General features: G+C 40.6%; 1 protein-coding gene across 1 annotated transcript in view; it reads left to right on the forward strand.

The window, feature by feature from the left end:
- The window catches only part of LOC132824306 (transcriptional enhancer factor TEF-1), a 145,701-nt gene that overhangs the window by 11,883 nt on the left and 119,517 nt on the right, over nt 1-14,301 (forward strand). The gene's annotated exons all lie outside the window — the stretch shown is intronic.

Genomic DNA, 14,301 nt, shown 5'->3' on the forward strand with positions numbered 1-14,301 from the left:
TTCTGTTTTTATTACTTACTAATGCTCATATGCAAACAATCCAACATGACAACTGTGATTTGGATCTTTATGATCTTGGGATTTTGTGATTCGATCTTCTGAATCCCAGTTAAGGTAGGAGATTGCAACTGCTACTGTTCTTGCATGTCTATTTGTACCTTGCTGCCATCCTCATATTGTACACAGTTGTTTTAAAAAAATATATTGTTAGGCAAAAGTGATCAGCTCTGCACAATATCAAGCTGCTATAATCTGACAAGTGTATAAACCTACAGCCAATAACAGCTCTTTTCTTTGCTCTGAAGTCTGTTCTGTGCATAACTCAGTCTCAGCTTCTGCTCTGTTTCACCAGCAGGTATCCGCTGTGTTCTGGTTCCTTTTCCACCCTCCTCATTAGTCAGTGATAACTTTATATTATTAGCCCAGTCACTCTTTGCCCTGTCTCCACAATTCATGCTGTAACCGCTCTCATTCTGCCTCCATTTCTCCACGGTTCTCTTCTTGTGTCTCTTTTTCTTCTTCTCTCCCTTTTCCTCATTCATTTTCTCTTTCTCTTTGTCTTCAACCTCCCTTTTTTATATAAAAGCTGTGGTTCCTCTTATCCTGTCCATCTCGGCTTTTCTGCCCGTGCTTCCTGTTTGTCTCACCTCCACCTTGAATCACAAGATACAGCACAGGCAGTTGATTAAACTTCAACGTGTGGAGTGAGAATCCTGGGATTGCATTTGAAACACCTTGAGGATTGCTTGCTTTGGTTCTGAAATCAGTGCCGGTTACATCACTAATGTGAATGTTGTTTGTGTCAGGGTGCTTTTTGACACTTGCCAGTTGTACCAGACCACATTATAAACTTGGTTCAAATATGGACAAAATAGCTGAATTCCAGAGGTGAGATGAGTGACAGCATTTGACATCAAGACCACATTCGACCAAGTGAGGCATCAAGGAGCTCGAGAAAAACTAGAATCAACAGGTATAGGGAGGCAAACAGTCTGGTTGGGGTCATACCTGGAATGTAGGAAGATGGTTGCGGTTATTAGAAGTCAATCATCTCATTTCCAGAAAATCTCCACAGGTGTTCCTCAGGGTAGTATCCTCGGCCTAAATATCTTTAGCTACTTTATCAGTGCACAATGTTCAACACTATTCGTGACTCCTCAGGTACTGAAGCAGTCCATGTTCAGTGCAATAAGATCTGGACAACATCCAGATTTGGGCTGACAAGGAGTAAGCAACATTGACACCACATGAATGCCAGGCGATGACTGTCTTCAATAAGAGTCAGTCTAACTACTGTCCCTTGCCATTCAATGATGTTACCATCATTGAATCTCCTACAACCTGGGGTGTAACCTTTGGCCAGCAACTCAACTGAACTTGCCATGTAAGTACAGTGGCTACAAGAGCACGTCAGAGCATGTCAACCGTCAAAAGACACAAGTCATGGGTGTGATGGAATATTTGTCACTTGCCTTGATGGATACAGCTTTAACAACACTCAAGAAGCTCAACAGGACAACACAGCCCACTTGATTGGCACGACATCTACAAGCATCCAGTCCCTTCACTACCAGCACTCAGCAGTGTGTCCTACCGGGTTTTGAGAAGATTTGTAGCTCAGGTTGAGGTTCTGGATATAGTTTTGCTCACTGAACTGAAAGGTTAATTTTCAGACATTTCATCACCATACTAGGTAACATCATTATATATGGTGGCACGGTGGCTCAGTGGTCAGCACTGCTGCCTCATAGCATCAGGGTCCTAGGTTCAATTCCAGCCTCGGATGACTGCCTGTGTGGAGTTTGCACATTCTCCCCACGTCTGCGTGAGTTTCCTCCGGTGCTCTGGTTTCCTCCCACAGTTCAAAGATGTGCAGGTCAGGTGAATTGGCCATGCTAAATTGCTAGCACTGTTAGGTGCATTAGTCAGAGTTGGGGGTGGGTTGCTCTTCAGAGGGTCGGTGTGGACTTGTTGGGCCAAAAGGCCTGTTTCCACACTGTAGGGAATCTAATCAGTGAGCCTCCAGACAAAGCACAGATGACGATTCCTGCTTTCTATTTATATGTTTAGGTTTCTTTGGATTGGTGATATCATTTCCTGTGGTGATGTCATTTCCTGTTATTTTTCACAGTGGAATGGGAATCAGGTCCAAGTCGATGTGTTTGTTGATAGAGTTCTGGTTGGAATGTTGTGCTTCTAGGAATTCTGTGCATATCTTAAACAGAGACATGCATGGAATTCATAGAAGCATGGCATTCCACCAGGACTCTATGAACTAGCTCATTGACTTAGATCAGAATTACCACCCCCTGAGAAAAAGAACAGGCAATGACATCACCACAGGAAATGACATCACCAACCCAAAGAAACCCAAACTTATAAATAAAAAGCAGGAATCATCAGCATTCTTTCATCCAGAGGCTCACTGAAGTTGTTACCTAGTATGGTGTTGAAACATCTGAAAATGAACCTTCCAGCTCAGCGAGCAAACCTACATCCAGGTGTGTGTCCTACCTTCAAGGTGCACTGCAGAAATGCACCAAAGATCCTTATACAGTCCCTTCTGAATCCACAACCACTTCTATCTGGAAGGACAAGCTCAGCAGGTTCATGGGGACATATCGCCTCCAGGTTCTCTCCCAAGCCACTCACCATCCTTACTTGAAAATATATCACCATAGCTCCAGTATCAAAGTTTTGGAATTCCCTCTCTTAGGGCATTGTAAGTCTACCTGCTGCAGTTCAAGCAGGCAGCTCATCACGATATTCTCAAGGGCAATAAATGCTGGCCAGCCAGCCATGTCCATTTTCCATGAATGAAATTTTAAAAAAGTGCTATTGTTGAAATATTACTGGGGTTAGCTGGCATTGTTGAATTTGGAACACAGACAGACCAGTCAAGATCTTATTGAAGGGTGATAAAGGACTGGATTGTCTATTTCAGCTCCCAATTCATACATTCCAATTTGTTCCTAATCTGAGGTCAAGGCTCTGCAGCCAGCTGTATAAGTTTAAGTCTTAGATGTAGCATGTTCCCATTGCATGACTTATTTGAAAGTCTCACATCCAGTAGTTTTGCTCAAAAGCGTTGCAATTCTGTAAAGGAAAATCAAAAAAAAAATCACAGGTAGCTGAAATAAATTACCCAACAAACATTGGATTGCCTACTGAGAATTACATGGAATCTTCAGCCTGAAGTATACAATTTGACCCAATGTGTGAATGTTGGTCATGGTCACCTAGTCATAACAGCATAGCAGGAATCCATTTGTGTTTGTTCCACACAAACCACCTCTTGGACCTTTTCATGAGGAAGTTACTTTATTCTTTTCTCCCACATACAATAAATACTATTCCAATTTATGCTGTACAACTCAACTATCCTCTGCAGTTCCACATTCTCATTTCTCTTGAATTATCTTTTTGGCTTATCAGACTAGTTCCAGTCTCTCCCACAAGCAGAATCATGTCGAAATCTACCCTGTTGTCTACCCATGACTTATTTAGATTGAATCAAAGTGTTAAAAAGTATGGTAAGAGAAGCTCAGTGACCTATTCCCACAATTTCATTTGTAGCTATCAATCATGAAACAGTAAGTTTGTGCTTATTTTGTAATTTTGCTGTTTTGTAACAGTGCCAATAGTCATTTTCTTTTTGGTTACATTTTCTCCATCACTCTGTTCAATGACTGAGGGAGAGTATTTCTCGTGGAAAAATTGCTAGCCTTCAAATTAGAGAAAAGTCACTGAGGGATGATAGCAGGAAACTGTTCTTCACGTAAAGGGTACTGAAACTCTGGAACACTGTCCTGGGGAAAAAAAATAGTGCTATTGAGGAGACAGGTGTGTAATTTCAGATCTTCAAACTGAAATTGATAGATTGTTGTTTTGCAGTGGAGGCTATGCAGATGATCCAACTGATTGATGCTTCAGGTTTGAGGGACTGATTGACCACCTCTGCTTACATACAAACATGAAACGCTTCTGTGGGAAAAAAAAATTCAGCATCAGTCATTAATGCTCAAATGTGCTGTAAAATAGTGCAACTTGCAGAGAGTAGAGTGTAGCTGTTTTACTCAGTGTGGGAGTCTGAGTTACTCTCTTGACTTGGAACTAACTGTTGATTACACTAAGTATTAATTGTTGCACATTCTTTGATTGCATCAGCAGTTCAGTAGGGTCTAATTCTGAGAATAGATAGTCACTTTTCAGGCTGAAGAGAGTAAAAACAATTTCTCCTAATGGGTGGAGCTGCTGTAATTTAGATAGTTAACTGAAGCTAATCGTTAATCTGGTTTAAACCAGCTCCTGAAATAACTGGCAGAGTATTAAAAAAAGGCCTCAGATACCTGCAGATAGTGGAGTTTGGTAAGTATGGGAATGAGATGAAGTGGGGAAGAGAGGTATTTTTTTCTGCTGGACATTTTCCGAACTACTTCCACTTGTTCAGAACCTGGGAGATTATTGAGGGATTAACTGAGAAGCACCAGCAATAAGGAACACTGAGAATAAGAGGAGGAGACTAAAGTTAAGATAAAAAGAGTGTTTTAAGATTATGTAAATAGAAAGCTAGCAAGTAAGATTATGTAAATTCATGTTTAAATCAAAACAGGTGAGGTTAGCTGGCTGGAATGTGACCTGTCATGTGAGAAGTCAGGACCTGATCAGCTTCTTGGATGACCACTTGTGCCAGAAGTGCTCCCAACTGCAGAAAGTTGAACTCTGTTTTGAAGTTTGAGAGATGGCTGGAAACCATGTGGCACATCAGTGAGGATGAGAGTTCCAAGAGAGGTGGTCACACTGCAGCTCAAAGGAATGGGTGACCACTGAGTAGTCAAAGAGCATCAGGCAGGCAGTGCAGGAGTGCTTACAAGTTGGTTTTCCATTTTGTTTGTAAGCTGATGAGGGTGTTGGTTCCTCAAAGGAGTGCAGACAGAGCCAAGCTTCTGGTACCACAAGTGGCCTCACTAAAGGAGGGGTATGAGGAAGAAGTATATGAATAACAAGCTTGGAGAACCTTGAATGTCTAGGAATAATCAGGATTGGGAACGAAGAAAAAGTGAAGCATTTAATAGAAATGAAAGGAGAAAATCAATGGGAGGTCCTGGTGGAATATAGAAAGTGTAGGGGTGAACTTAAGAAAGCAATTAGGAGAACAAAGAGGAGAAATGAAAAAAAAATTGGCAGGTAAAAGGAAGGAGAACCCAAAGATATTCTATCAGTATATGAGGGGAAGAGAATAACTGAGGAAAAAGCAGAGTTCATTATTGGAGGACATTGACAGGGTGTTACATCAGTGTTTCACTTATGTCTTCAGTTAGAAGGTGGATGTAGATACAGAATGTGGTGCAGTGGTACTGTCCCTACCTCTGAACTAAGAGGTCTGTGTTCATGACATACCTGCTCCAGTGGCATATCATTACATCCCTGAACAGATTTACTTTTAAAAAGAAAACCTGTAGGTGCAGAATTCACATAATAGGGTGGTTATGGTAGGGGATTTTCACTTTCCAAACATAGACTGGGGCTACCATAGTGTTAAGGGTTTAAATGGAGAGGAATTTAAGTGTGTACAAGAAAATTTTCTGATTCGATAGGTGGATGTACCTACTAGAGAAGGTGCAAAACTTGACCTACTCTTGGGAAATAAAGCAGGGCAGCTGACTGAGGTGTCAGTGGGGGAGCACTTTGCGGCCAGTAACCATAATTCTATTATTTCTTAAAATAGTGAAAGGATAGACCAGATCTACAAGTTGACGTTCTAAATTGGAGAAAGCTAATTTGATGGTATTAGGCAAAAACTTTCAAAAGCTGATTGGGGACAGATGTTCGCAGTTAAAGGGACGGCTGGAAAATGGGAAACCTTCAGAAATGAGATAACAAGAATCCAGAGACAGTATATTCCTGTCAGGGTGAAAGGAAAGACTGGTAGGTATAGGGAATGCTGGGTGACTAGAGAAATTGAGGGTTTGGTTAAGAAAAAGAAGGAAGCATGTGTCAAGTATAGACAGGATAGATTGAGTGAATCCTTAGAAGAATATAAAGGAAGTAGGAGTATACTGGGAAATCAGGAGGGCAAAAAGAAGACATGAGATAACTTTGGCAAATAGAGTTAAGGAGATTCCAAAGGGTTTTTACAAATACATTAAGGACAAAAGAGTAATTAGGGAGAGAATAGGGCCCCTCTGAGATCAGCAAGGCGGCCTTTGTGTGGAGCTGCAGAAAATGGGGGAAGATACTAAACAAGTATTTTGCATCAGTATTTACTGTGGAGAAGGACATGGAAGATATGGGAAATGCATGATGATATCTTGAAAATTATCTGTATTGTATGGGAGGTAGTGCTGGATGTCTTGAAATGCAAAAAAGTGGATAAATCCCCAGGACCTGATCAGGTGTACCCTAGAATTCTGTGGGAAGCTAGAGAAGTGATGGCTGGGCCCCTTGCTGAGATATTGTTTCATTGATAGTCACAGGTGAGGTGCCGAAAGATGAGGTTGGCAAACATGGTGCCACTATTTAAGAAAGGGGGTAAGGAAAAGCCAGGGAACTTAGATCAGTGAGTCTGACATCAGAGGTGGGCATGTTATTGGAGGGATTCCTGAGGTTCAGCATTTACATGTATTTGGAACATCAAGGACTGATTAGGGATAGTCAGCATGGCTTTGTGCGAGGGAATTTATGTCTCACTAACTTGATTGAGTTTTTTCAAGAAGTAATAAAAAGGATTAATGAGAGCAGAGTGGTGGACGTGATCAATATGGACTTCATTAAGGCGTTCGACAAGTTTCCCATGGGAGACTGGTGAGATCTTACGGAATACAGGGAGAACTAGCCATTTGGATACAGAACTGGCTCAAAGGTAGAAGACAGAGGGTGGTGGTGGAGGGTTGTTTTTCAGACTGGAGGCCTGTGACCAGTGGAGTGCCACAATGATCAGTGCAGGGTCCACTGCTTTTTGTTATTTATATAAATGAATTGAATATGAACATAGGAGGTATAGTTAGTAAATTTGAAAATGATACCAAAATTGGAGATGTAGTGAAGAGTGAAGACGGTTACCTCGGATTACAACAGGATCTTGACCAGATGGGCAATGGGCTAAGAAGTGACAGATGGAGTTTAATTTTAATAAATGCGAGGTGCTGCATTTTGGAAAAGTCAATCTTTGCAGGATTTATACACTTAATGGTAAGGTCCTAGGGAGTGTTGCTGAACAAAGAGACCTTGGAGTGCAGGTTCATAGCTCTTTGAAAGTGAAGTTGCAGGTAGATAGGATAGTGAATGAAGCATTTAGTATGCTTTCCTTTATTGGTTATAGCATTGAGCATAGGAGTTGGGAGGTCATTTTGTGGCCGTCAAGGACATTGGTTAGGCCACTTTTGGAATATTGTGTGCATTTCTGGTCTCCTTCCTATTGGAAAGATATTGTGAAACCTGAAAGAGTTCAGAAAAGATTTACAAGAATGTTGCCAGGGTTTGAGGATTTGAGCTACAGGGAGAGGCTGAACAGGCTGGGGCTGTTTTCCCTTGAGCGTCGGAGACTGAGGGGTGACCTTATAGAGGTTTATAAAATCATGGAAAGAGTAAATAGACAAACTCTGTTTCCTGAGGTGGGAGATTCCGGAACTAGAAGGCAGATGTTTAGGGTGAGAAGGGAAAGATATAAAAGGGACGTAAGGGGCAACATTTTCATGCAGAGGGTGGTGCGTCTATGGAATGAGCTTCCGGAGAAAGTGGTGGAGGCTAGTGCAGTTGCAACATTAAAAGGCATCTGGATTGGTATATGAATAGAAAGGGTTTGGAGGGATATGGAGCAGGTGCTGGCAAGTGGGAATGTAGACTGGTGTCCAGTAGTGTGCCATAGAAATCGATGCTGGATCCCTCATAATTCATGATATGTAAAAATAATATAGAGGTCGTTCTGCTGTAACACCAACAGTTGTGTTCCACTGCAACCTCACGCTATAGAAAATTGCACTGCAGAAGATCACTATGGAAATTCACTATACATGTTCGATAGAAAGTTTGCATTATCCAAGCAGCATCCCCAATTCGTCAGTTGGGTTATAATCAATTTGTGTTAACGCAATGCGTGTGATACCAGAACGACCTTGTCGGTGAAAATGTGGTGGGGGGGGGGGTGGGTTGATAACTTTGCAGTTGACATGAGGATTGGCTGGGTGCCTGCCAGTGAGGAAGATGATGTTAGGATACGTGAGGATATAAATGGATTGGTTAAATAGATTAATGAGCAATGGAATTTACCCCTGAAAGTGTAAGATCATGCACTTTGGAAAAACTAATAGGGCGGGGAGCACTCGATGAATAACAGGACACCCGGAAGCTCAGATGATCTCGGGGGTGCTTAATCTACAGATCCTTGAAGGAGGCAGAACAGGTTAACAGGATTGTTAAAAAGGCACAAGGGACACTTCACCTTTATCAGTTCTGGCATGAATTAAAAGAGCAGGAAGTTAATGTTGGAGCTGTACAAAACATAAGTTAGGCCAAAGCTGGTGTAATGTGTACAGTTCTCGTCATGGTGCTATAGGAAGGATGTGATTGCACTGAAGTGGGTGCAGAGGAAATTCACCAGGAGATTACCCAGAATGGAGCAGTCTAACTATGACGAGAGACAGGATAAGTTCATTGCTCTCTTTAGAGCAGAGAAAGCTAAGAGGGGACCTGATGGAGGGTGTATAAGGTTATGGAGGACACAGATAGGGTGGACAGGAAGCAGCTGTTTCCCTTCATTGAAGAGGGAAGGGCATAATTTTAAGGTGAAAAGCAGGAGGTTTAAAAGGAATTTGAAGATAATTTAGATTAGTGGGGATCTGGAATGCACTGCCTGGGAGGGTAAAAGAAGCGGGAAACCTCACAACCTTTAAAAGGTGTGTGGATGAGCACTTAAAAATATCACAGCATTCAAGGCTGTTAGCCTAGTGCTGGAAAGTAGGATTCGTGGTGATTGAGAGACAATTGTCAGAAGCTGAAGGGCCTTTTCTGTGCTGTATGATTCTGGTATAATGTCCTTTCAGATAAGTCCATCTTTTTTTGAGTGAAACTTATGGCATGTTAAGAATGTAACTGACATTGGAAATCATCAGCGTGGATTTTTTTTTGTTCAGCTACTTCTGCTTTCCTCCTAGATAAAAGCAAATTACTGCGGATGTGGGAATCTGAAACCAAAAGAGAAAATGCTGGAAAATCTCAGCTTTGACAAAGGGTCAGTTAGACTCGAAACGTCAGCTCTTTTCTCTCCTTACAGATGCTGCCAGACCTGCTGAGATTTTCCAGCATTTTCTCTTTTGGTTTCTGCTGTCCTTCTTATTCCTCTTACTGACCAGATCAAATCCAACCTGGTATCACGTTCTCTTCTTTCCTGACCCTTAACCATTGTCTCAGTAACTTTGTTCCCATTTTGTCTTCCACTGTTGTTAAGGTCATCTTGTCTATGAGACCCACATCTTATACACTTGACTTCAGCTCTGCTTTCTTCTCAACTCTTTTCCTTTAACCTCCAGATCACCTTTAAAGATCATCGTCCTGCTGTGACTAGTAGTTCACAATTGAACAACAAATGGGGGGACATTCCACAAACAAGTCCATTATCGACAATGACAGACCCTACCAGAAATGTTGAGGCGATAGTTTTCCCAAACTCCACCTGAGGCCGTCAATATTTTAAGTGATTAGCCCCACATGATGTTTTAAAAAAAAGTGAAGACATTGGATACAATGAAGGCTGTTATGTCTGATTTGCATCGGGCCGTAACCTTGAAGATATTGCCCCAGAGATAGCCATGCTCCAAGCCTTATCCTTCCTGTTCCAGTTACTACATTTGCAACTACCTAATATCATGGAAAGATTTCCCTAGGAGTGTCCTGTCTTTTGAAAGATAGCAGTGTGGCTGTACCTACATCACAGGTGGGCCAGGATCAGCTTTTCAATGGCTGTTAGTAATGTGCAATAAATGCTGCTGTTCCTAACAATATACATACCCCACAAAAACAATTATTAAATTGTGAGGATCAGAGAAGATTAAAGTGGAGATGTGATCAATGTATTCAAAATTCTGAAGGATTTTGATGTATTGAGAAATAGAGGAACAGTTTTCAGTAGCTATTGTTTGATAACTGCAGATGTAATATGACTGGCAAAATATCACATAATATGAAGAGAACATTTTTCATGCAGTGAGTTGTGATCTACAGAGTACTGCCCAAAAGGTTGACGGAGCAGATTCTCTTATGTTCTGTCTCATAGTCAGTGTGCATTTATGAGATCAGGTCATGATGATATACTGTATCATAAATTGTGACCTGTGCATATAAAATCTCAGACTCCGTCTTAATAGGGACCACATAAAGCATGACAGCACTAATAAAAGCATACTGCTGTTTGTAACCAAATACTAGCTCAGACACTGAAGTATGTGAGAGTCTCATGTTTGTTTATCATAGTGCACTGCAGCAAGCATTCTGTTGGATCTTTCAACACCATGTTACATTTGTCCAGTTTCATCTGCAATAAGGGATAACTTAAGCATTGCCACACCAAATAAAGATGCCCTGCTGGAGGCAACCTGTAACTTGGAAATAAGCAATAATTTTAAAAGGGAATTGAATGATAACTTGATACGAAAGCCTTTGCTTTTCCTTGGGGAAGATGGAGGAAGAGAGACTTATTGGACAGATCTACTGAGGACCCAGCAAGGGTATTCTTGTGGCATGAGACCTCATGATTCTGTCACTCATCCTTTCAGAAACCCATGCTTGACCACTGTGTCTTCACAGGCTAGTGTCCCCATCTTCCCCACTCTTCAGTTCCCAAAAGTGAGAACAGCTTCTAAATCTGTGCCTATCTTTCATACAGATCCATTTTAAGTTTTCTGATGAATTTTCTCCTGTTTCAAAGCTGAATAGTCTTTAGTCAAAGTCAAAAATATGTTACAGCCTAATTGAAATGATTTTTGGAAGGTGATGAGCTTTTTTTAATGTTTCTACTCAATTTGTTAGTGGACTCATAATTTTTAGACGAGCTTCTGAGAATTAATAAGCATGCACTCAAAAACTGTATCTTGCAGATTGTGACAACAGCAGTGACCTCAGTACACAAACCCTGGTTCATCTTAACCAGACAGACTGAACTTTTACTGTACACTGCCTGGATTAGAAAATATGCCAGGTGGTGTCACATTACCTGTAAGAAGGCATGTGTGAACATGTAGGACAGAATTTGGCATAGATAATTTGAGGCAATCTGTTTCCATTTGCTAGATTCAAATCTAAAATCTTTTAATCCAGTTTTTAATGACATTTGGAGGAGGTGGGTACTTTTGATAAATCATCAGCTTCCTAAAATCTGGTAGATTATCATTTGTAGAAACTGTTTCTCCTAAGTGCTGTGCAGTGGATTTGAAGCCTGCTGTTAAATGTGAGGCATTTTGAGAAGAAACTAGTATCTAACGTTCCCGTGAAGCAAGCCATTGATGAGCATTTCTAACAGAAAGGAGAAAAATATATAAAGTCGCACATCTATCCAAAAACATTCACTCTCATTCACTATTGCATTCACTGACTCACTTGCACAGATAACTCATTCGTTCACATCAATACCAATTCTGTCATTTGTACACTCATGTTCATGTTTTCATGCATGTATTCTAATACTCTTGCGCATATGTAACGTTTACATGTTCTTGTTGACTCTTCCCTGCACTCATTATGACTTTCTCATATTATTCCCCCTTTATTCATTCTCTCTCACTGTCTTGTATTTGCTGTTGCACATGTGTTCTTTCAGGTTCTTGTTCTTGCATGAAATTATTGTTGCTGAGCTCTCGCTCTCTTGTTTACATCTTGTCATGCTCAGCTTCTTTGCCTACACATTCTGCTTTCTCACATGTACCTAAACACAGTACATTTGTGTACTTACTGTCATGCCCGTACTCTCAATCACTGTGCATTTCCTCCTGCTCGATCCTGCCTGCACCCATTCTTGCATGTCAGCTCTGGTGTGAATGTATTATTGCTCATGGTGAGTGCAAAGAGTGTGAGCTAGAAAGCATGTTACTGCTGAGAGGTGTAAAATTTACAGAAATTATACATTTATCCAAAATTTGAATAATTTCAATCACATTGGGGTAACCTCCTTTTGAAAAAAAGTCTGACAGTTGTGGACATGCTGCTACTTAATGTGATCGTTCCTTTGGCTCACATCCAAGTGTTAATTTATTCTTCCCAGGAAATATGAACGATGATTTGCATTCTCATTATTAATTAATTAAAGTATGCTCAAAATAATAAATAAGAAGATGACTAAAAACTTGATACCTGTGAAAATTAACATTTGTAATTTCAGATTTTAAAGCCGATTTGTTCCTGGCAAAACCTTTTATTTTAACAAAGATATTCATTCTGTAGACATGGTTGCAGAAATAATTGGAAATTCCTAAAGAATTTACATAGCATTTCATATCCACCTTTTGTGACATCCCAAAATGCTTCAAATGTTGTAAAGTACTTAAAGATGTGCAGTCATTTTTTTTTCTGCTGTTGAGTACAGCCACCATTACGTTTCACAGCAATGAGCAGATTGTTGAGTACATTTGTTTCTTAGTGATGTTGATGAGGAGGGGATTGTTCACCTGAGCACAGGGATTACTCCCTGTACCTTGAGCGCCATCTTGGAACCATGAATATAAGTTTAGACAGATGGGTGCAGAAGTGAGTGAAAGAACTTGCACTGATCTGATAACCTGCACTACCTTGGAATGTCCCTCTCAGCCAGTAAAGTACTTGTGAAAGCCTAATTATTCTTGTAATACAAGATATGCAGAGCAAGGTTTCACAGTCAGATAAATAACCAATTATAGTGATGTTGGCTGAGGGATATGTTTTTGATTAGAGCATCATTCGTTGAATTAGACTTGGAAGAGAAAGTAGGGTGCAGACTTGGATTTTACTCTCGGCTCGAAGCTTCGAGATGAGGGTCCTGTTTTTGTTCAAAGCAGGGTTCAACGATTCAGTCATAAGCAATAAAATGGTGGTGATGCATGTCAGAATCTACCTAACGTTTAAAACTGAATCTGCAGTGAGCTAATTTCTGGTTTGTTTAAAAGGTGGGGCAGGTGCATGAGGCATATGAGAGGTGTTTGGGCATGTATTTCAAACTAGAAATTTTATCATTTCTTGTGGTTTTATCATGTTATCTCTTCCTCAGTTATTCAACTTTAATCATAAGTTGTCTGTTTCACTTTGTCGTGAACTTGTACCCTGGGAAAACGTTCATTAAAACTTGCTGTTCACAGTATGGCTTCATGGCAAAATACGCATTTCTAAAGCAACTTTCATAAAATCAGGATATTGCAAAGTACGTTCCAGTCAATTATAAGCTTTTGTGGAACATCGTTGGCTGTTGTATCATAGGGAAATATAGCAATGTAGATGATGGCAAAGGCAAACTGGATATTTTCTTTGTGTTTCCACTCGGCGCATTGAATGGCTCGAGGCACTAAACACAAACCTTTCTTGGGAATGATGGGCAGTGACTTATGCTGCTGGAGCTTTCAAAATGTTCTTGACCCATCCAAAGATTTCCTTAGTAGTTACAAACTCTCAAAGTAGCGGGTGTTTTTTAATTAGGTCTTGAAACCCTACATCAACTCATGAAAATACTGTGATGAAGCAACACAACTTTTCTGACATACTCATAATGGCAACTCTCGTCTTGGAAAAGAGGTAGGTGTATATTTTGTACCCAAGGCCTTCCTAACCACAAGAAGGTCACACACAAACGGTGTGGGATCAGGACTGATTCTTCAGCAAAAATAAATGAAATTCAGAGTTCTGCAACCCAAAGTTTCTCGGACACAGAATCTTACTCTTGATATTCAGAAATGCTTATCTGAAAGATCTTGCATATATCTGCTTCTTCTGTCTAAAGTGCTTTAAAGTCAGTGAATACCTTTTTGAGGTTTAGTCAGTGCTGTAATGTAAGAAGCATGATGGCAGGCTTGTGCACAGCAAGCTCTCACAAACAGTAATATTATAATGTCCTGATCAAGTGTTTATTGGCTGGCGCTAAATATTGGTATAGGATAGTGGAGTAAACTCCCCTGCTCCATCACAGGATCTTATATATTCATCTGAGAGAGAAAACTTGTTGCATACTGATTGTCATCAAAGCATCTGTTGATTTAACATTTTAGCTGAAAGTTGGCAACTCTGACATTATAGCATTCCCACAGTCTAGTTCTCGAGAGTGTCACTCTATATGATGTGTTCACATTCCTG

Source organism: Hemiscyllium ocellatum, chromosome 18 (assembly GCF_020745735.1).
Source record: "Hemiscyllium ocellatum isolate sHemOce1 chromosome 18, sHemOce1.pat.X.cur, whole genome shotgun sequence".
Taxonomy (NCBI): domain Eukaryota; kingdom Metazoa; phylum Chordata; class Chondrichthyes; order Orectolobiformes; family Hemiscylliidae; genus Hemiscyllium; species Hemiscyllium ocellatum.